Source organism: Passer montanus, unplaced genomic scaffold (genome assembly GCF_014805655.1).
Source record: "Passer montanus isolate IOZ18808 unplaced genomic scaffold, ASM1480565v1 scaffold216, whole genome shotgun sequence".
NCBI lineage: Eukaryota > Metazoa > Chordata > Aves > Passeriformes > Passeridae > Passer > Passer montanus.
The window spans coordinates 48,977-76,455 of NW_024366770.1; the positions used below are offsets into that span (position 1 = coordinate 48,977).

Consider the following 27,479-nt stretch of genomic DNA (forward strand, 5'->3'; position numbering starts at 1 on the left):
ACAATAAATCCTGAAAGCTACAAAAACAATGGGAGGGGAAGAGTGATCAGAAGCTGTGCAGCAAGGCACAGATGGAAAAAATACCCTGGGGGCTCCTGCAGCTTTTGGTGACTTTTCTTTTGGAGCCTGTCCTGTGACAGCTACTGACACTGGTGGAGGGAGCAGGGAGAAGGAAATTCACCCTACAACCACAGGGTACTACCTGCCTCCCCCTGCTTTTAGGTCTCCAGAGGTAAAACTGGGGACAAAAACACCAATTACTGTTTGTGAATATCTACCGGATACTAGTGGATGTTAAAATTATGAAATTATGCTAATTTTTCAAGAATGGGCATAGCAGGTCCTGAAATTCCTCATGAATCTTGTAGCCATGTCTTTGTTATGGGTTTAAGTTTGCCACAGCAAGTGATCTTCCACTTGCCATGGGTTTTTAGTGACAATAATTGGGGCTCTGCTTCCCCTGCATTTGTTCATAACAGGTTTGTTACATAAAAGCTTTTATTTTAACAAGGACGAGCATCCACAAAAACATTTCAGAGACAATAGAATCTGAGGTTGTAAATACATTCTTGTGACCTTATTAAGAGGAAGAGAATTTTAGTTTGAGAAGAGGAAAAGCTTGTGATCAGGCAACTGCTGTTACAATAATAACAAAAGAAAACAGAAAATTACTGTCAGATTGATTGTTTTGGGAGTCTTTGTCCGGCCCAATGGTGCCTCTTTATGACAACCTTTATTTCAGGACAGGATAGAACCTAACTAAAATATAGAAGCATCATAACTAAGGAAAGTTTGTGTTAAATTTTTATTTACTGTATTATTTGAAGAAAGGACTACAAAAAATTACTTTAACAATGCAGCAATTGAACTAAGTGCAAGAACTTCCAGCTCTTATCAAAATGGCTGTTTCACGAAGGATCACAAATATCATGATTATTTATGTATCATAGTTCCTATCAACCTAAAAGATACATTAAAATTGTGATGAGGTTTAAGTAGCTCGAGGGTGTTGCTGTTACTAATTAACCCTGCAAGCAGCACCAAAGATCACTGCAAAAGTCATTTAGTGCCTCCAACCTGGAAATGTGTGAATGTTTGGGTTTTTTTTTTCCTGGCTGTCTTAGGCTGGAAATGGGTTTTGTATTCTATCCCTATCTGATGGATCAGTTCTCTGCTGTCCATGGGGCAGTTTTTCCTTTATCTCTTCCACAGCCCATCCTCCCTCCAGGAGATCTCTTCTGTTCATGGCCAGTGAGTGTCCCTGCAGGGCTGATCAAATTCCAGCATCCCATGGGGAGATGCTCCGCCCAGGGCAGGAGCCAAGCATTCCTACCTGGATCCAATCTGAGCCTGGAACTGCACAGCAGCCTCTGCCCACTGCATTCCCAGAGGAGCAGCCTTCTTCTGCCCTGCATTCCCAGAGGAAGAGCAGGCCCATCTCCAGCAGCTCTGGAGCTGAAATTTTTCTGAAATGTTTTTTTCAGCATGTCATCACACCAGGTTTTGGTTTGCAGGGATTTTATCTTGCCCTTGTCATTCTTTTGTATACACAGGGCAAGCACACCACACTGAGAAACAACATTGAAAGCTGGAAGTTATTTTAATTCAGTGAGAGACACTGATGGAGAGGAAGGCAAGTGGAAATAAGGCCCAGAGAACTATAGAGAACTATTCTTACTATTCATGTCCGTGTCATTGAAGCTTGTTTTCCCTAGATGCTGAATTACATCTTCAGCCAGAATATTTGAACTCTGTTCCACTGACATCAGCCTTGTCCCATTGCCCTGACTTAGAAAAGCTTAGGGTCTGGCTCACTGTTATATCCCAGCCCTCAATTTAACAGAGGCTTTTCCTCTTCTAAAATTTCCTTTGCTTAAAATTTAAAGTTTACTTGTTGGTGTGAAGATGCTTTGGAAAGAAGGGCTTCTGACAGACCTTGAGTCTGCTGCCCAATTAGTTCTCTTTTTGAGGGAGCTTTACAAATTTTAATTACAACATTTCTGTAAAATCCTTGAAGTATTATTTAATGCATTTTCTTACTTTTCAAGAGGAAGGAGTAGCTGTGGCTCAACCACAAAACCAAAGATATTTGTTTAAAAAACATATAATAGATTTTCTGCAATCCATATCCACATTCAATGAGTATGCAATGTGTTTTCTGGTCTGTTTGCAAGGCTGGTGATGTGTGATGGAAGCTCAAGCTGTAAATGAAATTCATTCCTGAAAGAATAGGTGACAAGGCAGTGTAAGATTTAATTCCCATTGCATGAATCACTTCATTTGCACATGTCTCTTTGCACTTGATTGGACATACTGATATTTTAAATGCATTACAAATTTAATCAAAAGCATTAAAGAAGACACACAACATTGAAATTACATCCAGGAAAACATCTGGGACTAGGGAGGGGGAACTATTCTTGCATAAAAACGAAAGATTCTGTACTTTCATAAATTAATTGAATAAACAAAGGCATATTGAAGCTCCTCAGGAGATTATGTAGAAGGTCAACCCATGGCATTTCCCAGACTGCAAATCCATGCATTGATCTGAAAAGGCTTTTGTATTTCAATAACTCCTGGGGTGACTCCATTGGACTTTTTCCTCTGCAGTCTGTTAATAGTGCTGAAATGAGATCAGGAGGACTCTTCCCATGTGCAAAGTCATTCAGAGTTGTGTTATCAACTTTGGGGGGGCTGTAGGTTCAGTCCTGCAAAGTTCATTCACACAGATAAATCCATTTTACCCCTTGAGGAACTCCAGCTCAGAAAGGAACAAGGCCTTGAGGTGAGGTTGATAATAAAGTGATTGTTTTACTGGCCAGATAAAATCCCCTGAAGGTATGTGAAGCTCTGTTCTTTAACTTCCTGTACAGTACACAGTCTTCCTCATGTTTATAAATTGTATTCTCTCCTCTTGAAACCAAACACCAAAACACTTCTTCTTCCTCTCCAGATTTTCTCCATATGGAAAACATCACAGACTAGGACAAAAGCAAGAAAGATTAGAAGATAGAAAGTTGATGTTTCTATTTAGCTGACTAGATAATTTCAAATATTTCAGAAAGGGCTGTCTCCACCACCCACTCTATGTTACAGCTACTTCTCTGATTTTTTTTCCCCACAATTTTAATTAGTGACTGAATAGACTAAAATAAATCAGAGAAGCAAAATGAATATACATAACTTTCTTACTCTGTGCGGAATCTGCACAATTACATTTATGTGTTAGAATACCATTAGAACAAAATTTTTAAGGTGAAAACATCAAAAATCTCATGTTTGACATTGTTTAATGAAATCCCAGGTGTGCAGTGCATGTTGAAAGAAATAATTTGACAAGTTTATATGAAAAAAAGGTGGTGACTTTACTTGCAGCAGATCTGATTAGAATTTTCATTCATTGCTTAGGGAGCAGATTATCATATTGTAAGAGTTATATAAAACTTAAATATTCCTGAGTAACTTCTTGAACTCTAAAAAAAAATTAAACTCCAAGATGTCTGCCAATAGATTTGTCTTAAATTCTTATGCTAGAGGCCTTTTCTTATCTTTTCCACTCTTAGCTGAGGTGTCAATACTGAAATCTAAATAAGGAGGCAAATACTCAGTACTGAACAATTCTAAATCAGTAGTGAGGCAAGTAACACCAAGAATTTCACGGACTTTGTGCTTCAGGATGACCAAATAATTTTGGTTGAAAATGTCCAAACACATTCAGCCTGAGGCATAGCCTGAGTCTGGAGAACTTGAGTCTTAGTGGCTTCAGTTTTTTATGAGTTTCCTGGACTTCAAACAAGACCACATAAATCGGAAGTATTATGCAATCTTAATAATAGGTTATGTTACCAATTTGCTCACGACAAACCAGTCAGCATAACTGAAATTCCTAGGTGTACTGTGGTTATTAAAAATTAGTGTTCTGTGACTTGCTGCTGGACTTCCAGCATAAATTTATTGGGGGAAAAAAAGAAATGCTTTTGCTCTTTAATCTTGATTTCCTTCAATTTTCTCCGAACATTAATGGATCATATATTGCAAAAAAAGTTTTAGTTGCACTTGGCTTCTTATTTCATCCCCATAAGTAATTGCTGTTTTTTAAGTGATGGTTTCTGTAAGCTTTAAATGAAATCATAGATTCAGGGACATTTTCATTGTCCCAGGCTGCTCAGAGACCCATCCAGCCTGGCCTTGAACACTTCCAGGGCTTAGCCAAGATGAAGCCAATGAACAGAGACTGTTTTTTCACCAGGTGAGATGACATTGCTCTGGTTGTATGAAAGGTGTTTAAAAATGGCCCTGGTAGCTACTGTGACTAATTCAGGCATATCATCTATAGAATTTACTACCTACAGGCACCAGTCTGTAGTACCTTTTTTTTTATTCTGAGGATGCAGATGGAATTCCCCAATAAATTGGCCACTGAGATGAAGTTTTTCTTGTGAAAAAAATTTTCTAAATTAGCCAAAGCAGGCCTCAGGCCCAGACAACTGGAAAAGCGAAATAATGGCTGCTCCAGCAGTAGCAGGGCCTGGGTTTAGCTTGATGCTCTTGCATGTAACTCAGAATGGTCCTGAGTTGGTCTCAGGGGCTGACCCTGAGGCACAAAATGAGTGTTTTTATATCAGGGGTGCATTTGTCCTGCAGCTAAATTAAGTATGGTTAACCTGGGTTAAAAGAGCAGTGGAAGAAGTTTATTGGATTTTTAGCTATTTGAGCAGATGAATTCAAGGTCAGATTCTCCCACAGGCTTGGAATTCTACTGAGAGCTCAGTTTAAATGACAGATTTCACTGCTGTAAACTGGGGTGACCAACCTAGGCTAAGCACTCCCAAAAAAGGTGTTCCTTCAGCAAGGGCAGATATGAAGCACATCCCTGTAAAATATGACTGAAGTGTTGGAAAGCTTTTCTTTTGGAGAATTGATGAAGTAGCCATGACTCAGAGGCTACTCAGGAAAATATGGTTTTAGCCCTGAGCTCTGCATGCTCAGCTGCTCTACTTTGCTTTCCTGTTTTCCACTATTCCCATGGGCTATCACAGTTTTTCTTTTTTCCTTCATCTTCTGCTCAGTAGGGATATTTTGGGTCTTTTCTTGAACTTACCTGCTGTAAGAACAATGTTCAAAGCAACTTTAGACAGCTTTGATATGGTCCATTTTCAATAAATTAATAGTGTTAACATGCTACACTTCCTAAATTAATTTTCAAGACTTATTTTCACAAAGAGTAGAATTCAGTGAGGCATCTCTGAATATCAGGAGATCTGAAATAATTTCCAGGTTCTGCTACTGCTCTGCTGTGAGCCACTGAGGCAGGTGTCTGCTGTCACAGCTCTCTCACTGTGGATAACATCTGTGTTCAAATACCTGCAAATCTAGATGAGAAGTGTCATACTCAGGATAAAATGTGGCATAGCAAGAACATGCTGCAATGTTTTATAAACAATTCTGAAATGTTTGAAAGGTAGTGCTTGTAGTACTGGGAATATGCTTTTACTACATACTTACTTTGGGTTTTTTCTTTTTTTTTATGTTTTTTGCTCTGAGTTTTGCTGACATCTCCCATGTGTTTCAGGGCAGTTGGGGCATGTCTCACTTTTTATATTCACAGCCTGTTTATGAATCAAAATGAAGAGATGGAGCTACTGTCACAAAGCCCCAGCACTTATATCAGAGGTTGATGACCAACCAATATACAGTAACATTTTGAAAATCACTTCCCCCTAGGTGTTGACAGGTTTCAGGGATTAAAAGTTAATACAAGGTGTATAATTCCATTTCCAGTCTTGCAATTCCTCCTATAATAATAATAATAATAATAATAATAATATACTGATTATTCTTTTAATTTTAAGCTTCTTGGCCTGTTTCTGGGTGGTGCTGGATATCCACTGCTTCCAAGGAAATCAGAGTTGTGCATGCCCATTCCCTCTCTGCACTAAATGTCTGGAGCACCAAGCTTTGTGTGGTAGCTGGTCTATGCATTTTGTTTTATTCCAATTAGGATAATTTGAGTCATTTTTGTGACTTATTATTTAATGCAGACTTCTCTGTTAAGTGGCTGAACTGCCTATCACTGCCTATAAAATTTGGCAGGATAATGATGACTGCATTTAATTCTGTTCCTGGGTGTTTTCAGAATTGAAAGCAGATGCAGTCTGTGGTGTTAGGCCTGAATTCACAGAATCATAGAACAGCCTGGGTTGGAAGGGACCCTGAAGATCATCTCACTCCAACCCCTGCCATGGGCAGAGACACCTTCCATTGTCCCAGGGTGCTCAGAGCCCATCCAACCTGGCCTTGGGCACTGCCAGGGATGAGACAGCCCCATCTTCTCTGAATAACCAGTTCCTGTGCCTCATTATCCTCACAGTAAAGAACTTCTTCCTAATACCCAATCTAAACCCATTTTCTGTCAGTTTGAAGCCATTCCCCCTGTCCTTTGTAGAAATTCCCACTCCTTTTTTGTAGGCTCCTTTCAGGTACTGGGAGGCCACTATTGAGTCCTTTCTTATTTGTGGTACTTCTGGGTGAATCTTTGTAGAGCAGAACAAATTTTTTATATTATTTCCTTAAATTGCACCCCTGTGTGGTATTGCAAAATTTTGTCTGCAAATTACTGACAAAAATGAGATTTTATAGTCATGGATAGCAAACTATTGTCATGCAAGACACTGGTTTACCAAGAGTGACTAGAATTTCACCTCCACAGGCTTGGCTTTATCCCTTCCAGAACTGATGTTTGAATAGCAAAGTTTTTAACTTTGGAGCTGACCTTTCCCTTAGAATACAGCAGACCTGGGTTCCACATGTGTCATGCACACCCATTTTACTTTGTTTAAATCTGGTCTAAGTTTGAGGAAATTTTTAGAAGCAGATAAAAATCAATCAAGTTCTGCACACATTTAGTTTTCATTGCTCAGGCAAATTCTCTGCTGAGACACACTGCTGTGGGAGTTTTAGAAAACCACAAGAAGAGTCAACTGAACTCATCACTGTATTTCTTTGTAGCTGGTACTGATGTATGTGAAAATTCAAAGTTTATTATTCACATTAGAAGGTAAAATATTTTTCAGCTTGTACATAGAAATGATCTTCCTTGCGTGTGTAATTTGAGAGTTTAGTTAAAATAATGAAAAGTCAATTCTGTGAAGGGAAATAAGGTTATTCTTTCAAATAAGAGCTGGAGGAAAGGTTCTACACTAAAGTTTCATGTGTTATTTGCTGACAGAACATTTTTAAGGTTTTGGGTTTGGAGTTTTTTTAGTAATCTTCAAAGAGCCTTGATATTTTTTTCTGTAATTTCATCAATTTCTGCACAGAGAGTAAGTGCCAGAGTCTGAAAGGCAGGACTGCTGGGAGTTTGGGTAAGCAAGGCACAGGTGAGGGACTCTGGGCCTGCTGAGTCTTTCAGCAGAAAAATATATACAAACTGGAGCTAGAGAAACAGCAAAAAGATTGTTAATCATAACCTCTGGTGCCTTGTGCCATTTGGAATGAATCTTATTGAGCAACCTGGTGCCCTTTCAGTTGAACTGGAGCCCTGGCCAAATTCCAGATCTGTGTCCTACCTTACAGGTTTGTTTAAGTCTATAACCAAAGACTAAACCTGTGATTCACCTGTTACTTTTAACAGATCCCAGTGTGGCTCTTTTGTGTTAACAGAAGGAGATCCTGGCACTGCACCTTGGCTATCTTCTTTTGTGGAGGTGCTCTGAAAATTTGAGTTGAGTTGGAAAGGAATTCTCACTTTTTTCCAAGTCTGGCCAAATTATTTTCCAGGGTGGAGAAGAGAGTACATTTTATTGTAGGAAGAACAGGTAGTATTGCCTGGATGAATACCTTTGCTTCCTTTATGGAGCAAGTTTATCAGAGCTGCAGTGGGGACTCCTGATGGTTCATATCCAGGAAGGAGCCTCCCTCTAGCTGAGTCCGTGGGAGCTGCACTAACCTTTGTCTGCTGAAGACAGCTGTTTGCATATCTGTCATGCCTTTGAAACGCCAATCAACACATTTTACATTTTCAGTAGCTTTTTAATATTCTCAGAAGTTCACAGGTAACGAATGAACCTATTTGTAATTCTGGCTGGGGTCGATCTCATTCAGCTGAAGGAGCATAACCTGCAGCTCTCGTTGTTTCCAGAAACTCACAGCATCCATTTTGCAGTCAAAACCAGGTGATACCCCTTGGAATGATGGTTGCTTGGGGTGCTGGCTGCACTGTGCCAGTTTGTGTGCTGCTCTTCCACTCTTCATGCACCTGTCCTGGTGGGGTGACAGCACTGGCAGTGTGATGCTGCAAACCAGCTCAGGCACAGCCTGTGCACAGAGGCTTTGGTCCTCTCACTGTGGTGCCTTCATGTGTGTCACTGTCATATTTTCTGAAAAATCCCTTCGCCAGGATTTCTTCTGAGAAGTTGAGAAGCCTCAGAGAGAAATGTAAATAATAATTATCTGATTCACTTCTCTTGTGTTTGGCTGCTTTGGAATGTGGTCTGGAGATGGTTTTTTTACTTCATGACCAATCACTGTCCAGCTGTGTTGGTCTCTGAGGAGTCAGTCACCAGTTTTTATTACTCATTCTTAAGCCTTCTGATGTATACTTTCTCTACAGTTCAGTATAGTTTTATTTTAGTATAGCTTTCTTATAATATATATCAAAATATAATAAGTTAGCCTTCTAACAATATGGAGTAATTTAATCATTCCTCCTCTGTCTGGGGAACCCAGAAACGACCACAAATGTGAATTACGTGGTGGGAGAAGCACAGGTTGAGTCTCCACAGCATCTGCTGGGCAGTGAGAGCCCAGATTAGGAGATGCAGGAGCTCAGGGGTGGCGTTGGCTCTCTGGTTTTGTCAGGGTGCATTTGCAGAAGAACAGGGAAAGCTGCTCTGGGCTCAAACACTGAATCAACGGTGCCTATTGAACTTCCACTGAATATTAACTTCTACTGCACTTGGCAAACACACTTAGCAAGGGGTGATCCTGCCAGCCCCAGCTATTGATTGTGGGGCAGAGCTGCTGCAGTTACCTCTGCCAGCTCTGCCTGAGGGCAATGCCAGGTGGGTGCCCTGACAGCTTCTCAGTGTCACGGTGATGAGGGCTTGTGGACTGTTCTTTGTCTGATGTCAGCTGGTTCCATTTGCCTTTTGAGATAAAGCCATCTTTTCCTGCTCTGGTGGTAATTGTTACTATTGAATCTGGTTTGTGTTGTGCTTTTTTCTTTTTTCTTTCTTTTTTTTTTTTGTTTGTTTGAACTATTCTACAATGCCGATTAGATTAAAGGTCAAGTTTGGCAGTCTCTCTCCATAAACTCTAGAGTAAGCCTTTCTGATATCAAAGGGATTGTTTGGATGGAACTAGTGGGAGAATTGGCTCCTGTACTCTTGCTCAAGAGAAGTCAAAAGGTTGAAGTCCACCTAAAGATTCATGTTATCATCAGAAATGCAAATAAAGGAGATGGGAGTCACGAGGCTGGATGAGGGATGATGGGTCAGCATCTTGGGCACTCCCAGGTGATGGCATGAGGAAATCCCCAAGGCAGCTTTCAGGCATTGGATCTAGGGCTACCATAAATTCCTTAATTCAGTGCACTCTCTGCAGTGAATGGGACCACAGCAGAGTGAATTTTTATTGAGATATTTCTTGTCCTCCAGGCTGGAGAGGGGAGGTGAGACATCCTGTGCTTGTACCCAAATTTGCCATGCAAATCGTGCACTCTTCTCCCCTGAAGTAATTCCTTTGACTGCAGTCCACTAATTTACATTTCAGCATCACTGAGCATCCAATGTCCCATTTCATGGCATTGCTTTGTTGAAGAGTATTAACTCTGCAATATCAGAGATCAATTAATTAATTAGACCTTACCTACATAATGCAGTAATAATAGCCATCACATATTCCCTGATTATTCTTCCTCTCAAAGAAGCTGTGCCTTGGAATGGGTAGATCTGCACTTTTTGAAGTTTGCAGAGGTTTATTTTTGAATGACAGGGCACTTCAGAGTTCTAATTTGCATGACTCTGCTTTGCTGTGATCAGGACTTCGAGGAGCAGGGAAGCAACCTTTGAAAGCTGGTTCACTCGCACAGCTGGCAATAAAAGCTGTGTGTCAGTGAGCATTATGGACCTGATAAGAGTCTGTGACTTGAGCTATATGAAAAAGTGAAATGAACTCACGCTCCTACTGATCATGACGTGCAAGGTCAGGACAAACTACTGAAATATTGGATTGCAAATACGCTCTTGGCAGTAAAAGTCCTGACTCAGTACAGCTTGGTCATTATAGGGAAGCACAGAACTGTGCAATAAAACCAACACTGTGTTTGAAATTAGCTCCTAAGGAAGGGTTATAAATCTGAAGGAAGTTTAAAAGTGATTTTTTTCCTAATGTTTTTCCTTAGTGTTCTGTAGTTCTCATTTCTGTGCCTTTTTTAATTGTACACTTCACCTCAGGAGTGGTCACAGCTGAGGACGGGGGTCCAGCTGCAGCCCAAAAGATCAATGAAAGGGATGGAGAGGCAATTCCCTTTTCTTTTGGGTGCGTGTGTTGGTGTCTTTTTTCAATACAAGTGATGAATATGAAAGCAATAAAGGCTGAGAAGATAAAAAGCTGGGGTTTGAGAGAAAGAGCTACTTCCCATCAGGACACTAAACCCATGAACGTGCTGTCAGTGAAACTGCTGGAAGCAAAGAATGGAGTAGAAGTAAGTTGGGGTTTTTTTGTGAAGCTGCAGGATGATAAAAGCAGGACAGTGGACTTAAAATTGGAAAAAGAAAATAAAAGCAAGCCAGGGGTTAGGTTATATCCTGTCCATAAATTTCATGTGCTCTTATAGCCATTTTTAAATGCTTTTAACTCCAGTAAAACAATGGTCCAAAGGACTGAAGAGTTTTCCACATAAGTGGAAACTCCACTGAAGTTAAAAGAGCTTTGGTATGAATTCTTCCTGAATGACTAATCATATTTGATCATTTCATTAGACTCCAAGAGGAAGCAGAAATGGTGGGTCTGTTTGTTCTCTCATCTGCAAAAGATGGTGGCCTTATCATGTTTCAGTGGACAGCCTAAAACTGATTTATGCTCTCAGTTATCTGAATGAAAGGCACTGGCTTTGCTGCTGTTCTTCTAGTTCTTGGATGCTTGCTGCTTTCCTAGTGGCTTCCAGAAATGGAAAACTTGATTAGTAGTGACTGTACAGATAGCTGAAGAAATTACAATTTAAAAAAAGGGAGTGACAGGTCTAGCCTGGAACACAGAGCAGCAGAGCTCCCTTGATTTAGGAGTCAAATGGCCCAGGGTGGAATTTGTTCTTTCTTTACCCCACAATGCTGTGTGTCAAAAGGACATTAAAAAAGGAAATAAAGCCTAGGAAAACCAAATAAACTTAATTCTCAACCCTCTTTAGGCACAGCTGCAGCAGTCCTTTTGTGCTAATGTTAACTGGTTTGCTTGTGGCTGCAGTCACTTCACCTCTCCTATTTGCACTTAAAGAATGAGAATTTGAACTGAATTTGCTGGGAGATGGACTTCCAGCTCCAGGAAGGAGGCTTGATGTTCTCCCAGCCCAAAGGTTAAGGCTCTAATCCATCCCCTGGAGCTAAAAACAAGGTGGTGCTAAACCCTTCCCACTCCTTACAGAACACAATTGTTAGGATATTTTGAAATTAGTAAAGGTTACAGTTAAAGGCTTCCATTCACACATCTTCCCTGTTGGCTCAGTTGCTGCCATTGTTCTGATTTTGAGATCACAAAGATTCTGTAAAATCATCTTATTTGTCATGACACTACTGCTATTCACAGCTTGGGGAAACACCATCCTCCTCCTCCTCTTCCTCCTCCTCTTTGGCATGGCTGTAGCAGTTACTGAACTTGAACTCACTGTCAGTCCTTCATCAAAATCCATCCAGGGTGCTAAAAGTGCCTCAGCTACCAACGAGAGGCAAACATTGCATGGATATGTGTCTATATATATTATATTATATGTGTTTATATTCCATTGCATGAATATGTGTGCACACAAATGTTCCCCTTGGGTTCCCTATGTCTGTTACTTTGACTGAAAACCAGATTTATGAGGTCAATTGAAAGAAATTACAGAAGAAATTGCTTTCTTCTCACATCATCACACTGTTTTTTCTGAGCACCTCTGGTCTAGATCTTTATGTAAGAGCTTTTCTTTCCTGCTCATCTGTCCAGCTTTTCTGTCTATTATGCCACAGCAGAAAGGATACAAAGAAAGTTCTTGATTTGCTTAACTGAATCAAAATCAAGTGTGGTTTGGCCACGTTCATTTTAGGTCTCCATTATCATGATGTGCCTGGCCTTTTTACTTAGCTAAATTGCTCTGTGGTTTGAGTGGTGAGGAAAGAGTCCTGACGTGTTTGTGCCGTCCAACTTTTCAACACCATCCTCTACGTTTCTCATAAGAGCACACTTGGAAAGAAAAATCCCTTGTTGCCACGTGCATAGATTTTAGGCAGATTTTTCCAAGAGCAGGCACCTTAAGAGAGCAGGAGCTGAAGATTTTTTGTCTTCCTGAAGAACTGGTTGCAGCTTCAAAGTATAGTTTTATCAAATATTTAATGAAACCCTATACAGCTGTTAGTTGTTTATACAAGAAGAAAGAACTATGTAATTTAAGTCAAAATTGTGCAAAGCTGAGCCAAAATATGTCCATAACTTGCAGCTCTAAACCTTCTTGTCTCAAGGCTATCTTCAAACAGAAACCATAAAGTTCAGTCCTATAAATGTTACTGATTATATAGTTGATGGATTTTCCAGCCTGATAATTACTGAATTCAATGTACCTACCAAGCTCCTATGGCCCACTTCTTACACAGGTAACACTGGCAGATTTTTAATTAGCTGGGCTGAACCATTAAGGACATTTTCTATCCTGTGGAATAAAGTTTGTGGGCTAACCCTGTGAGCCAGACAGTTAAATCATTGGGGTGTGTGGGATTCCAAACCCATCTTTGAGCCCAAACTCCTGTGCCTGGGAAGGAAAGGGAAACCCACAGTAAGGCTGCAGAGGGGTATCAAAGCTCCTGAGTCCTCAGGCTCATTGGGGAGGCAGCAGCAGGAGATAAAAATCTACCAGGCAGCTCAATCAGTAGCTCAGCAGTCCCCAAATTCCCCAGCTTTGTGTATCAAACCCCAAATCACAATTTGGCAAAAGACTCGCTCCTAACAAACGAAAACTTCTGTTGCACTTCTTTCACTCACCCACCCTGCCTTCTGATGGATTTGTTAGAAGATGGAATGTAATTCTGAGCACAAAAGTTAAAGTTTTGGAAAATAGGTTGGGTTCTACTCCACAGTTCTGACAAAGAAAAATCAGACCTTAATTTCTCTGGATTTTAGTAGGGAGCTTTGCTCGTTAGGGAGTACACTGACACAAAAACAGCCATGAGTCTTTCTATAAAAGTGCCTTTTAGGTATAATTCACCACTGCTTTTTTAAAGACGTGTTTTAAACACTCTGAGGTTTAGTCAAAATAATGGAAAACTTGAATATATATATTATTATTGGTCCAAGAACAAGAAATTTCAATGTAAGACAGCACAGATAACATGATATCATTAATTGAAACAAGAATATTAATCTAATCTTTATATAGTAATGCATCCAGAAGCAGAACTTCTGGGCCTTTGAGCTTGAACTTTATAAAATATTCGTGTTCCAATAAGAAGTATCGCATTATCTATCTTGTCTATTTAAATGTGTGTTTTAAATGATGGATTAGTGGTTATTTTGGGTGCATTTTTACTGTGTTATTATCTTGAGTCTCACTTAACTTAGGCAACTGTTTTCAAAGCTATAAACCTGTACTCTTTATATGCCAAACTGAACCATGATCTCCTTTTTTCTCTATGTTTTAGTCACACTTTCAAATAGTTTACACAGTCCCAGAGTGTTGTATTGATGTATTCTTGATTTGGCTTTATTATATTTTACTTACTTTTGTCAGCAAGAGAAAATACTTTCAAGAAAAGAGAACAGCTTTTAAAGAATTTTATGCAGAAAGACAAGGGAAAAATAACTAAGAGCTCTCATAAAAGGATTATTTCTGGAAATGTGTTATCTGTGGAGACATCACAGTCATTTTAGTGCAGTGGAAAGATTGTGTTAGCAATCACTGCCTCTATCAGATGCTGCATGACTGATAACATTTGTGGATCCCAATCCTTTGACTGCACTTTTTGATTGTTTGATTGATCAAAAGCTTTTGATTTTTGAGACTAGGAGTAAAACAGGAGTAATTGTGGCAGAAGGGAATACTTGCCTAGTACCCTGATCCTTTTAGTGGTGGTATTCCCAGGGATCAGGCCTTGAAGGGGGGCACTTAGATGCTTAAATAATGCAGTTCCTGACCTTTTATCGCCACTGAAGTGAGGGTGTTGGCTACTGCACAGAAATGTACTAAACCCAGCAGATTTCTCCCTAACAAATCTAGCTGGGAAATGTTAGATGTGTAGGTCAGCATTTAATTTTGCCATTTGACAGGGGAATGAGAAGTTAGAGAACTTTTCCACCTGCACCAGTCTGGGTTCAGAGAGAGTTTGAAGAAGGGATGCAAATTTCCCTGTTGCACTGACAAGGAAATCCTAAGCAGAACTACCTTGGTAGCTTTTCCCAAGGTTCCACCAGGGGATTTTGGAGCTGCTGCCAGGCTTCCCTAAGAGATGGGGGCTGTCCCAGAGATGTGCAGAGCAGAGCATCTCCCCTGCCAAGCCTGACCACTGTGTGGGCTGTGGCAGCTGGCTCTGGGCCTTCTGCGGAAATGAAGCTTGCAATGAGATTTCATCACTTCATGGCCACAAAAGGCACAGCCCTGCTGGGGGAATGGCAGAGGGCTGCAAGATTTCACTGGGGCCTTTATATGGTGCTTTGTTTTGTTGTTTTTTTTCATCAGATGTTTTCAGAAATCTGACATCTCTGGAAAATACTTATAGGTTTTAAGAGCTGGTTTGCTGATAAAGAAATTAAAAATTACAATGTCTGACTACATACTGTGTTGGTTAAGCTACTGATGTGTGGTTGGACAAAGACAATATGCAGATAGATTTCCCCCCTTTCCCTACTTTTTCCCAAATTCCAGTTGAAATAGTAGCCCACTCTCTGGAAGCACAGCTTCTCCAAGAGCTTTGTATGCCTGGACAGCTCAGCACGGTGCACTCCTTTGATTTTTGATAATGGACTCCTGATTTAAAAATTTAAAATTTTTAGAAAATGTTTAGAAAGGTTTAAAAGGTTTTAAATAGCTTGAATAGCAAGAGATGTGTGCATCTATAGCCTTCCTTTCTGGTAAATTCTGCAGTAGAAATTCATCTTCGACACTTTCAGGAGGTGCTTTCACATTGTGATATACCACAGAGTAAGCTCTGTAGGTTATCTGCACATATCCCGTGCAGGATCCAGTGCTAGGAAACAAAGAACAACTGAAACTGTCAGGAAGCCAGCAGCAAAGTTGAAACCACAGGAAAAAACAATTAGGAACAATCCTAAAGTTGCCATGTGTGCCATAGATCTGTTAAGCACTGTGTGAGAGCTTGAACTGGAGCTGGGAAAAACCCAGAATGAATCAGATGAAGGGATGTCAGTGATCAGCTGCAGCATCCCTGCTCAGCTGTCAAATGCTCCTGGTGCAGGAATGGGATCTCAGCAGCTGAGCAAGGAGCCGAGGCTGGGAGGTGTAAGGAAAAACAGCATCTGCCACAGAATTGCTGCTTTTGTGGTTTCCATCCCTGCTGCTCACTTTTGGGCTTCAGATGAGGAACCTTTGGGGCTCCCCTGCATCTGTGGGAAGTGAGCAGACCCTGCTGCAGCTGGGCTTGTGTTTGGCAGCCTGAATGTCACATCCTCTGTGACATTGGGGAAGGGAGTCTGCAGGAGAAGCTGCTTCCACCTACATTTATCCTGGCTCCTTCCAGTTATCCATTCCTAGATAAATTCTCCCAAACCTGGTGCCAAAACTGTAAGGTGCTGGTCAGTTTTTGTAAGGCTGCCTGAATGACTCACCTAATTTCTCAGATTACTGATAAAACAGGGGGGAAATTAAAGAAAAAAATCATCCTAGTAGGATTGAAAGCTTTTGGCTAGCTGAACTGTCATTTTGTAGGCACAATTAGTTCTGGCTGAGGTGGGTCTGTGAAGCAAGAGGCTGAACTCATGCTGAGGTGTCTTGGGTTGGATTAGGGGGATTCAGGTTGATGAACAAAGTCCTGACTGTAGGAATGAATGAAAACCTGGCCTCACACTCCCCATTCCTGACTGCAGCAGTTCTTGCCTCTGGATGGAGGGCCCTAATATGTCAGTTTGCTGGAAAGCAAAAGAAAGGGCAAAAGGCTACTCTAGTCTTCCAGTGAGTGTCCAAAATTTAGAAAACTTAGTAGGGTAAGGAAAATGAATGGAGCTCCTTGATCAGAGTTTGTAGGTTGTTGGTATAATGAATTTTATATATTTCTATATACATTCTACAGATAGATACATATATATACACACACACTATATATATACACACACATTATATATTATATATATTATATATATCTTATATATTTTATGTATGATATATTTTATATATTTATATATTATATTTGGGACAGAGGTCTCCCAAAGCAGTAAATTCTGCAGTCAGAGTGCTTAGAAATCCTGTCAGAAAGTTGCCTAAGGGAATTGGGGATACAATAAGTAGTGAAGCAAAGACTATGGCTGAGAGACCTTAAAATCTACTTTGAGGGCGTGTTTGAAAGCAAGGTTGTTTTTGGAACCAAAGCTAAACTTTAGGAATCTAGAATTAAAGGAATAAAGGTAGAGTGCAGGGAGAGGTTGGAGAAATGTTCAGTCCTGTGGTCAGGCTGACTTTGTCAACACCTTGTTTTCAACACAACTAGTAGTAATTTGAGTCATTTATACAATTTGCTCTTGATATGTGCATACTTTGGAAGAGAAAAGTATGGTGGTTTCACTATTTGGTTAACTGCTATTAGCTAATAATTTTTTCCTATGTATGGCCTGATTCATTTTTTTTTCTGTATTAGTTACAAATCTTCCCTTAAAATTTAAGTACAAAACCCAATAGAAGTCATAGTAAGCATTGCATTGTGTCATCAGCTCTTACAGCACCAAAACCCCCAATTAAATAGAGACAGGAAAGAAAGGGAACAGCATAATAAATTGGATAGGTGCTTCTTGTTTCTATGACTGACCAGCAGGACCACAAGAAAATCTTTTAACCTTTCTTGCTGCAGTGACAAGACAATTTCAATACTTCTACTGAACTTCATTTGGCTCAGTAAATTCCTATAAAGTGCTTTGATCAGTTTGTTTAAATACAAGGCATGACTGAAGCAAGGCCTGCTTTTGATGCTGTGTTTTCTAGTGCTGAGATGAATGCTGATAGAAATAAAAAAAAAAAAAGAGGGATACAGGAGAAAGTGTTTTGCACATTCCCTATATGCTTTATCTTCCTTATTTTTCCCCAAGGAAGGAGAAGTGTAATGGCAGAAAGTAGAATATTTAGCCAGTTTTCTATAGAGGAGAAAAGCAAAATTGCTGACTGAAAAGTAGGACAATTGTACCAAAAGTAGGGCAGCTTACTGCACATTAAGTACCTTTGGATTATGTGCATTGTGCCACGCTTACTTTGCACACACAATTAGTTCAAAGTGGGACTCCCCACACGAGTTCACTGAGGAAGATTTATCTAGCAGATAAAGCTGCAGCAGCACGTCAGACAGGGTCACAACACACCCGTCAGGAAAATAATCTGGAGAGCAGCTATAACTGGCTGAGCTCATGTGGAAAAGGAAAATGTCACTGGTGCTTAGGCTTGGGATCAAATCAGATGGGAAAAATGGAGATCAGTGATGCTGGAGCAGGTCACAGAGATGAAAACTCTAAAATTTGTGCTTGGAATGCCTGCACAGCCTGCGAAGTTTTAGTGCCTTTAAGGATGAGATCATTTCAATGTTGGCAAAGAGTGCAAAAGTCAACACAATGGAGAATTTTTAAAACAGATTATTTTCATAAAGGGTTAATGGATAAATGACTTTTGGGTGTTCAGGTGGCACTTGGAGGGCAGTACTTCCAGGCACCCTTGTCCAGAGCAATGGACCTGCAGTGTATCACATGTGGGCTGATTTTTACATTCCATAAGGAAGGGTGTGGCAGCTGTGTCCTCTCAAAGTACATGGTCCAGGTAGAACATTCCTGGTTACACCTGGAAAGGAGCCCTGCTGCAGAGGAAAATCTAGAGCTTTGGGTTTGGCTTCTCACACTGCACATGGAGGGTTAGCAGGGCATCCTGAGGCTTCAAGCAGAGGCAGAAACCCAGCATGATCTGAAAACTGATTTCCTGACACAACTCCTCAAATGTTTTATCCTGTTCCTTTTGAAAGTTGGCTTTCACAGAAATATCTGTGATTTTATTCATCTGAAAACTGACAGTGCAAAACGTATGTGGGAGAGGGGAGGTGAGGGCGTATTAGGATGCAGGAACTTGGTATAACTGCAGTGCACCACTCCTTTCTTTCAAAATAAATGAGTATATTTGCAAGCAGGGCCTGCTTGGCCTGTCTGTCTGAACCAGTGACCTTCCAGTTTTGTTTGTGTACAGTCAAAATGATGCTTCTGTTGGCAAGGAGGAGGGGCCAGGGCTCCTTTACAGGGTTATCTACAGATGTAATTTTAAAAGTGAAATTTCCCTCTGTCTGTGTCAGAAACAAATGTCAGCATCCAAGGCACAGAAAGCATTTTTTCCCTTTTTTCACATAATGACTATCTGCATCCTTCTGCAAGTGAAAAATTATCACAATGCTATTTTGTTGTTTTTTTGGGTTTTTTTTTTTAATTAAGTTGTTCTAACCCTTACCCTGTTACTTTAAAGTTGATTTCTGTTCACAGTACCTCACTTGTGCAGCAAGTAGCTTCCACTTCTTGTGATTTTGCAAACATGAATGCATTCATTATGTCTTGATTAGGTGCTAGAAGGTCCAGCCACAACTATTTAGTAAGGCAGAATAAACAACTCCATTTCTGTATCTGTGCAACTTCATCAGTGCTAAGGAGTTTTACAAATGCATTGAAATCATCTCTGATTTGAGTCAAGGTTACATAAATTAAAGCCTATTTAAAAATAAGCAGTGTTTTTTCTGGCCAGCCCAAATCTCCCAACCCACAATGATACAGACTGTCATACATACAATATTTCTTCTGCTGAGCACGATATAAATTATTGCTGATCATGTTCCTCTCTGAGTGATTCTTGCCTGACTAAATTTACAGTGAGCAGAGATTCAGTTTTAAGGGAAGTTAATGGTGTGGGGAAATTAAAGAACCATGGACCACAGCTCTGGTGAAGATATGGGCTACAGTTATTAAACAAGTCAGGAAAGTAGGTAGGTTTCTGCAAGCTGAAGTGTCAGGTACGTGTAAATAAATAAATACATTAGACTGGACACCTCAGCCTTCAGATCAGACACCATCCTATAGTGACTTTGTCTGTTTTGACCTTTGTATGATGAGGATGTTCAGGGGAAGGAAGGTAGTTCATCATGCATGTGCTGAGTAAAGAGCTTCCAAGCATCATTTCAGCAACCCCAGTGTCTGATTAGACCCTTTTACCCAGGCAGTTAAGCCATTTTTTTCCCTGACTGATGACCATGGCTGGAGCTGTCTCCCCTAACTGGGGAGTTACTGAGGCACTGAAGGGGCACAATCATTTCTCTGTAACTCTGGGAATCTTTCTTTCAGCTGGTGCTCCCCTCTCTTTAATGAGTGTCCATTAACCATGTACTTCTCTTCTTCCATGTTTTTGGAATTAAAAGGATTCTTTTCTTCAGTTCATAGGAGAGGTTTGCATATTCCCATATCTGGAAGTGTCCAAGGCCAGGCTGGATGGAGTTCTGGGCAGTCTCTTCTGGTGGAAGGTGGCCCTGGCCATGGCAGGGGACTGGAACTCGATGAACCCTTTCAACCCAGACCATTCTATGATCATTATCTTATTGGTTATGGTTCTTATTGATCCTATTGTTTATGGTTGATTGTGGTTCTTATTTCTAAGAATAAAAACCACTGCCAAACATGAACATTTCAAACAGATGCAAGGATGCTTTGCTTTTTCTCAGCACAAGGCTCCTTGTACAGTGAGGAAAGCTCATTATACAGAATAAAAGTGGGATCTGTTGACAGGAACTGCAGTTTGAGTGCTATCAAACATACCTTTATTCCTTTTTCCTCCCAGTCTCTTTGCTTTCACATGACTGCTGTTCAGGATTTCACTTTCAAATAAATATTTGGCACTTGTATCCAAAAAGACAAACAAATACACAGAGAAAAATTTGCCTGAGTAAGCGAACACTCCTATTCAAAATTCTGTGGCTAGATGAACGGATAAGTGACAACAGTGATGAATAAATAGTGCCTGGGCCTGCCAAAACCCAGCATTAGAAAGTATAAACAAAGCAGCACAGAAAACAGATGGATTCATTTTAAGTTTTATCCTTTTTCAGTCAAGAGATGCTAATGAGGCCGCTTCACTTTGCACCGTGACCCTGGCACGGCGCGTGCCAGCACCAGCGAGGGGATGGACTGGAGCAGCTGCCCTCCCCAGGGCCAAGCCATTATCACCAAAACTACAGAAAACCCCAGATCTTCCTGCTGAAGAATGGCTGAAGAGACCCAGCACCGTCCCAGCCACGTCACTCCAGGTATTTGTGAGAATCTGCACTGGATTCATCGCAGAATCCAGTGGGGGTTTGCTTGCTGGGGCTGGGGGGGAGAGGAGGGGGTTGGTGCCGAGATGAGCTGAGTCTGGTGAGGTTTTACAGGCAGGGGAGCTGCTGCCTGCTTGCTCTGAGGGTGGCCAGAGCTCGGTGGGTATCGGAGGCAGGTGCAGGCAATAGACACCAGTGCCATATGGCAACTGCTTCCTGAGGAAATCAGCCTTTTGTCTGATCCTCCTGGAGCCCACGGAGCAAAGGCTGCTGTGAAAAAAACCCCATAACTTTCAGGGGTTTCAGTTTCAAATTGGTTAAAACAAATTTTGAGTATAACGAAGTTATGCTTGAAATAAAACTCTGAATTTGAAAATTATGTCTGTTTGGCAAGCTCTGGTGCAAATACCCAAAATATAATATGTCTGGACAAAAAGCCAAGAAAAAGCATGTCTTTGTCTGCACATGTGGACTTGGATACTGTTTCTAGAAGGAAATTATAAGAGAAATAACATCTCCCAATGACAATTGCCTATTCTTAAAGTTCTCAGGGGAAATTTCTAGCAGTGGGTCTCAATTTTCCTGTGGTTTCATCCCCCCCAGAGCCTGCTGCTCTTCTGCAGATTCTCCTCCCTGTGCTGCACCTCCCTGTCTCTATCTCCTTCTTCCTTGTGCCTTTGATGCTGTTTCCTTTTAGGAGAGTTGCTCCCCTGTTTTGCCCCTCAGTTTTCTCCTTGCATCATTGGCAGCTCAAACATATTTATTTCTATTAACAAAAAAAACCATTATAACTCCTCAAACACATTTATTTCTATTTAAAAACTCATTATATAGCAGTGATGTATCCAACCGGTGCTGCTAACAGATTAAATGACTTTTTCTAGAACTACCCAAAGTCACTTTTCACACATATTTTCCTTCCAGCCACTGTGAAAACTCCTTCTGGTCTTTGGTCCTGTTCTGGGAAGCTCACATGTGACCCAGGTGTAATTGTGGCCTTCACAGCCAGCACTGGTGGGATTGTTGGGACACCTGCGAGCTGGAATGTGTCTCACAGGTTGGAAAACGTGCTTTATAGCTACATAAAAGGTAAAGAGAATACAGAGCTGTAAGATTATTTTAAAGAGAAGCCAGGAAAAACTATGGCTGTGACTGCTCAGCAAGCAGGGAATTTAATTCATAAAACAAATGTGTTTGAAAACAAAAAACCACGATGCTCCCTGCTTTCTCATTGATTTTTCATGTCATATAACTCACCTTTGGTGCACTCAGTTATCCAGAAAGGGTTTTCGTACAGTAAGCTATTCATGTGTACACACATATAGATATTTGAGGTATAATTTCCCTGCAGTAACTTTGTATTCCTGCATGAAGCTAAATGAAGAATTGACCCCAATTCTTTGACTGCACAAGAGCAGGAGGCCTAATGGCTCTCCTGTGCTTAGATATATTTGCTGAAAGGAGTTTAATAACATAATAATGTTGCTGCCTTCCGCTGTCATTTCTTAGGTTTTCTATCATCTGGTTGATTGGAACGCATTCCCAAAAGAGTTCTGGTATTCTAGTCCATTTCCTAATCCAATAGTTTCATTACTTATGTAATTTTCCTCGTCCTGTGGGGGAAGGACATGCATATTATTGTTCATTCCATGCAGATTTGGAAATCAAAATCATATCATAGTCCCATTTCCCATCCTCCCTCTACTTAATTCCCTTTTATCTGGTCACTTGGATGCCATCATGCTGGTACTTTCTTACCAAGGAAGTTGTGTTATCAAATAAATCAAATTTTTTTGACAAACAGTGGAGGCTTTAGGAGATTGCACCACGTTCACCACCCCAGCTGCTGAGTTTCCCTGATTGCTGTCGTAGTTTTGTTGCACTAATCAGCCACAAGATTATAACAGTCATGTAAGGCAAGCAATTACTAGGTTTCCTGGGATAGTCCAACCACAGGGACTATTCCTAATTTAAAGGAGCTGTAACTGCCAGTGTACATGTATGTATTTCTCTTAAACATTTCTAACTATAGTTATGAAGTGAAATAATAAATTGTATTCCCTCTTGTTCTCCTGCCTAAGCCTGGAATTACTGACATCTGTGTATCATTTCAGTGGTAAATTACAGCTGGGACATGCTAACCCCAAAGTGTGAGTAAGAGCTGCTCCTAAATGATTGGAAACTTCTTGGCAATTTATCGTTGAGTTACAATAATTAGCTTAGTCTTCATTCCCTTCTGATAGCTGAGTAAAATTTGGGCTATTTTCTCAGCACCAAAGTTGATTCTTTAATCAGTGAGAAGAATGTTGTTTTTTTTTTCTGGCGAAGATTAGATCTCAACTAAAGCCTCATTTTTTGTTAATTGTCTCTCTCTTAATTGACAACTTCCTCTCCTTCTCCCCTTCCCCCATATAAGCAGAGGAGTGATGGAAACCTGGAATTAATATTTCCATGGAGATGATGTAATTTCCTGAGTTGCTCCAAAATAATCTGAATTTCAAAACTCTTTTACCTACTAATTTGAGGAAAAGTATAATAAATAATACAAATATATTAATGGCTAAAACATATTATCTCATTTTAGATAGCTGTGCCCAGTTCTGTAATAATATATTTGTGCTTGCCTGACAAGAGGCACAAAGCACAAAAAATATAATGATGAAACTCAAAATTTGTGCTGTTTTATTTTGTGGAAGCCTTGCAGTACCTGCTGCCCCATTTCCAATGAGGAAAATGGTTTACTCTTACTGAAATTGTGGCTGGAATGAGTTTCCATCCATAATCTCTCAATACAAATAAATATACACACATTTCTCTATGTCTGTGTTTATACATACATCTATCTATCCATCTAGAGGTATGTAAATATTTTTATTTTAATGACTCAAGCATGCAGTTCAATCAGCCTGCCCATGCACTGAAGTGCTGTATTTGCAAGGCAGGGAACTAAATATTGAGAGAATATGTTCAAAATTGAATGGCCTATGTAAGGTTTCTTTTAAGCTAGACTGGATGTGAAAAAATATCTGTTTCATATAAAATATTAAGAGGCAAAAGGGCAACAGTGGCCATGTAACTGAGCTGCTTGTTTTATTTCAAATACCCTGGAGCAATATCTTCTTCCCCTACTTCTACCCATCCTTTCATTCTCAAAACTGATTCTAAAGATAGGTAGTGTCAGTGTTTAAAGTGTTGTACAGTTATTTTTATATAAATGTTGTGTAAAAGATCATTTTTATTATTACATTAACATTAATTTCTATGTGTATATTTTTGTCAGTTATCAAATGTGAAAAAATTACTGTTATGATCTTCTACTAAAGTGGGAATATATTTCAATTGTTCATGATCAGTGAATGATAACAGCTGATACCATAAGTAAACTGATCATATATTATTCACTTCTGTGCCATACATTTTCAGAATCATAACTCTTATCTTAATTTGAGGGGAAAAAATTAGACACTGGATGAAAATTCCTTCACTTTTATTAATAAATTAAGATTTATAAGTAGACTGATTAAAAAATCTGTTGGGCATGTATGCTCCAAATATTGTGCTTAGAAACCTTTTCTTCATGGAAAGTGCAGGACAAACAGGTGGGTTTGATCAGCTACAATTATCTAGAGAGAGTATTTTACTTTATATCTTCAGATGATTTATCTTAGAATATTCCTTTGCAGTGACAGTCCAAGAGCAGAAATGTGTATGCAGGTAGTAACTGTACCTGTGACCACAAATGTAGGATGCAGCAAAATCTCATTTTCCCTTTGTGCTACTGCAGTCTGGCATAATCAGGAAACTCAGAAATATTTCATGGTACTCTGTGATGTAAGAACTATTTTTGTATCCTGAATGGATTTTAATGGCTTTGGAAGAAAAGTGCTCCTTGTCTATCTCCTGTGTACACAAAAATTCTGAATGTTACCAGACTGAGATAGGAATCCTGAATATTTAATGAGGATGTGCTACTGACAACCCAAAAAAAAGCAAAAGAGGCTGCACAGGACTATTTTACCATCTTTCGCCTGTTCAGTATTTCAATCTTGCTCTCTAAACTTTTTTAAATAGCCTTTCTTATTTTAAAGGGGGCTGAACGTGACTCTGGTGATGTTGGCATTGAACTCATAGTTGGGTCTTTCATGGGATTTTTTATTGTTTTGTTTTGGGGCTTTTGTTTTGTTTTGTTTTTTGTTGGGTTGGGGTTTTTTGGGGTTTTTTGGTTGGTTTTTTTGGTTGGTTGGTTTTTTGGGGGTTTTTTTGTTTGTTTTTTTTGGTGGGGTTTTTTTGTGTTTTTTTTTTTTTTTAATCTTGAAAGGCAAGTTTCACTCTGACAGTAAATTCCACTCTGGTGGTGAAATGAGGGTGAGTTCTTCCACCATTTAAGACAGTTTGTTGGGATTTTTCAGTTTGCTTGGTGGTTGTTGTTTTGGTTTGTGTTTATTGGGGTTTTATGGTTGTTTTTGGCGGGAAGGGGGTCTGGATGTTTAGGCTTTGTTGTTTTTTTCTTTTTCTTTTGTAATGATACTTCCATATTTTCTGAAAGTACTGCTGCTTTGCAGCCTGGATCTCTATCTGTTCATTTTTATTTTCACGTTTTCCTTTTTTGCATTTTTAATAAAATAAAGATCCCAGATAATATCAAAGCAGGTCTCCAGGTCTCCAGGAATATCTTCATTTCAGTCTCAGATGTGGTGATATCTAAGCACTGGCTGGGAACCTCTGTTCTCATCAGTATACACCAGCAGGTGAATTATTTTTTTTCTTTTGGGGGAAATGTGATTGTTTACCTTCCTTTTTTCACTTCCTGGGTCTTCAACTGAAGTTGATGAAGCACTGTAAATCCCACTTTTTGTTTTAAAGCACTAAGCCAGACAAATAATATTAACAAAATGAAGCAAGCCTGTTCCAAAGAAATGAAGGGGGAAAAGAAAAAGACATTTGAGAAGTTTGAGAAGTTTTGCACTTTCTCTCCTGATCCTGACATCAGCAACAGACGTCCTGTTAGAGCACCATAAAGCATTCTCTAAGCTAGAAGTCATTATCTTTTTTAATTAAAAAGCTTTGACCCCATTGACCTACAGCAATAATCTTCCATTCTATTACCTTTATATTTCCAAAGTTTGTATTCTGAAAAACAGAGTGAAGCATAAATTGTATGCGAACAAAGAAAGCCTGACCAAAAAGCAGCCTTTGAATGTTTTTTGTTAATGTTTTTTGATGTTTAAGATGACAAAAAAGTGCTCTTCATAAAGGAAGGCAGCAGTATCTGTCTCAGGAAGGGTAATGAGATTTAGATGGCATCCTGGACATTTGTATATCATCTTGGCTGAATCTCCTAAAAAGTGAATACTGAGGGGGTTGTTCCTGCCCCTAGAGCCCCTCCGGAGAGCAGTATTACTTTCAGCCTTGATTTCAGAAACTGTACTGCAAGAGCAGCCTGCCATAACTCCTGTGGCTGTGCCTGATACCCCTTCCCAGCTAAAATAACACGGGCCAGGTCAGCTTCAGGTGGGGAGGGAGAGGGGAACAGTGATTTGACATGCAAATTGCAGCCTAGCTTTAATTAACCAAGTTCAGCACTGCAGGATTTAAAGAGGGGCCTTAATTTTTATCTTTTCTATTTTTCAGATTCTGTGAATTCTGAGATTCACATGAGGGGATGGTGAGCTCTGTGCACAGAGCAGGGAGACAAAACAATTCCTGCTCCAGCTGGGCACCAAGGACAAATGATCCCAATCTCAGCCCAGGAGCACAAACCCCGTGGGCTGCAGAGAGAAAAACAAGCAGGGTGGGACTGCAGGGGCTGCAGCTGGGGTTGGACACTGAACTGCAATGTGCACATGGAGCAGAGCTGAGCCCAGGGAGAGACCCCGGCAGCGCTCGTGCATTTTGGGGCCATTTGGGTTCATCCTGGGTGCAGCCCTGGCTGGGCTCTGGTGCTGCCCAAGGTGCATCCATGGAGGAGATCCTTTGAATCAATCCCTGCTTTATTCTTTAGCTCTGCCTAATCTCTGTTCCAGGTCCTTCCCAAGGCATCCAAAGTGCCTGAGCTGGTCCCTGCATTGCTGCCTGGAGGAACGTTGTCTGCTCTTCCCCCAGCTGGCTGGAGGATTGACTGGAGATCAATCCCTGAGGATCCAGGTATCCTTGGAGACCCTCTGGGACATGCCAGCAGTGACAGCACGCTGTCCTTCCATGCCATGGGATGTTCCGAGCTGCAGGAGCAGCCCCCTGGTGCCCAGCCCTGTCTGTGTGACAGCAGCCGTGCACAGGGACATGCCGTGTCTGTGTTTGGTGAATGTTCCAAATCTGGGTCCAACAATATTTGCTCGGGCACGGAGAAAGTCTGGGAATTTGATCTTGGCATGTGCCTGGAGCCAAAAATACAATGCAGCAAGTGGGCATGGCTGAAATTCAGCCCTGTTATCCCAAATGTCACTGTGAAGGTTCTCAGGGACTTTCAGGCTCCCAGTGGACTCAGTTGTGCCAGTGGTGTCTGAATGTAATGAGCTGGACCTGTCAGATGCAAGTCCCAGCCAGCACATTAATTCACTAGCTTTACAGATGTGACTCTCTAAAAGATCTTTGTAATAGAGATTTTTGTGATTTAGACTTTGAATTACCACCTTCTGCAGTACCTGTCTCGCAGTTTGTGTGCCATTAAACATACTTGTGAGCATGCTTAGGAATGTAATTAAATTGCTATTTAATTAAATAAATTAATTGTTACTGGAGGGATACTTTATTGTCACT

At 40.4% G+C, this 27,479-nt stretch overlaps 1 long non-coding RNA gene across 1 annotated transcript in view; it reads left to right on the top strand.

The window, feature by feature from the left end:
• Window positions 1–22,813, top strand: part of LOC120502295 — a 28,313-nt gene extending 5,500 nt beyond the window's left edge. Inside the window, exons 2-3 of the long non-coding RNA XR_005627499.1 lie at window positions 20,520–20,717; window positions 21,648–22,813. This is a non-coding gene — a long non-coding RNA (uncharacterized LOC120502295). The remainder of the gene's footprint in view (window positions 1–20,519; window positions 20,718–21,647) is intronic.
• Window positions 22,814–27,479: the final 4,666 nt, after the last annotated feature.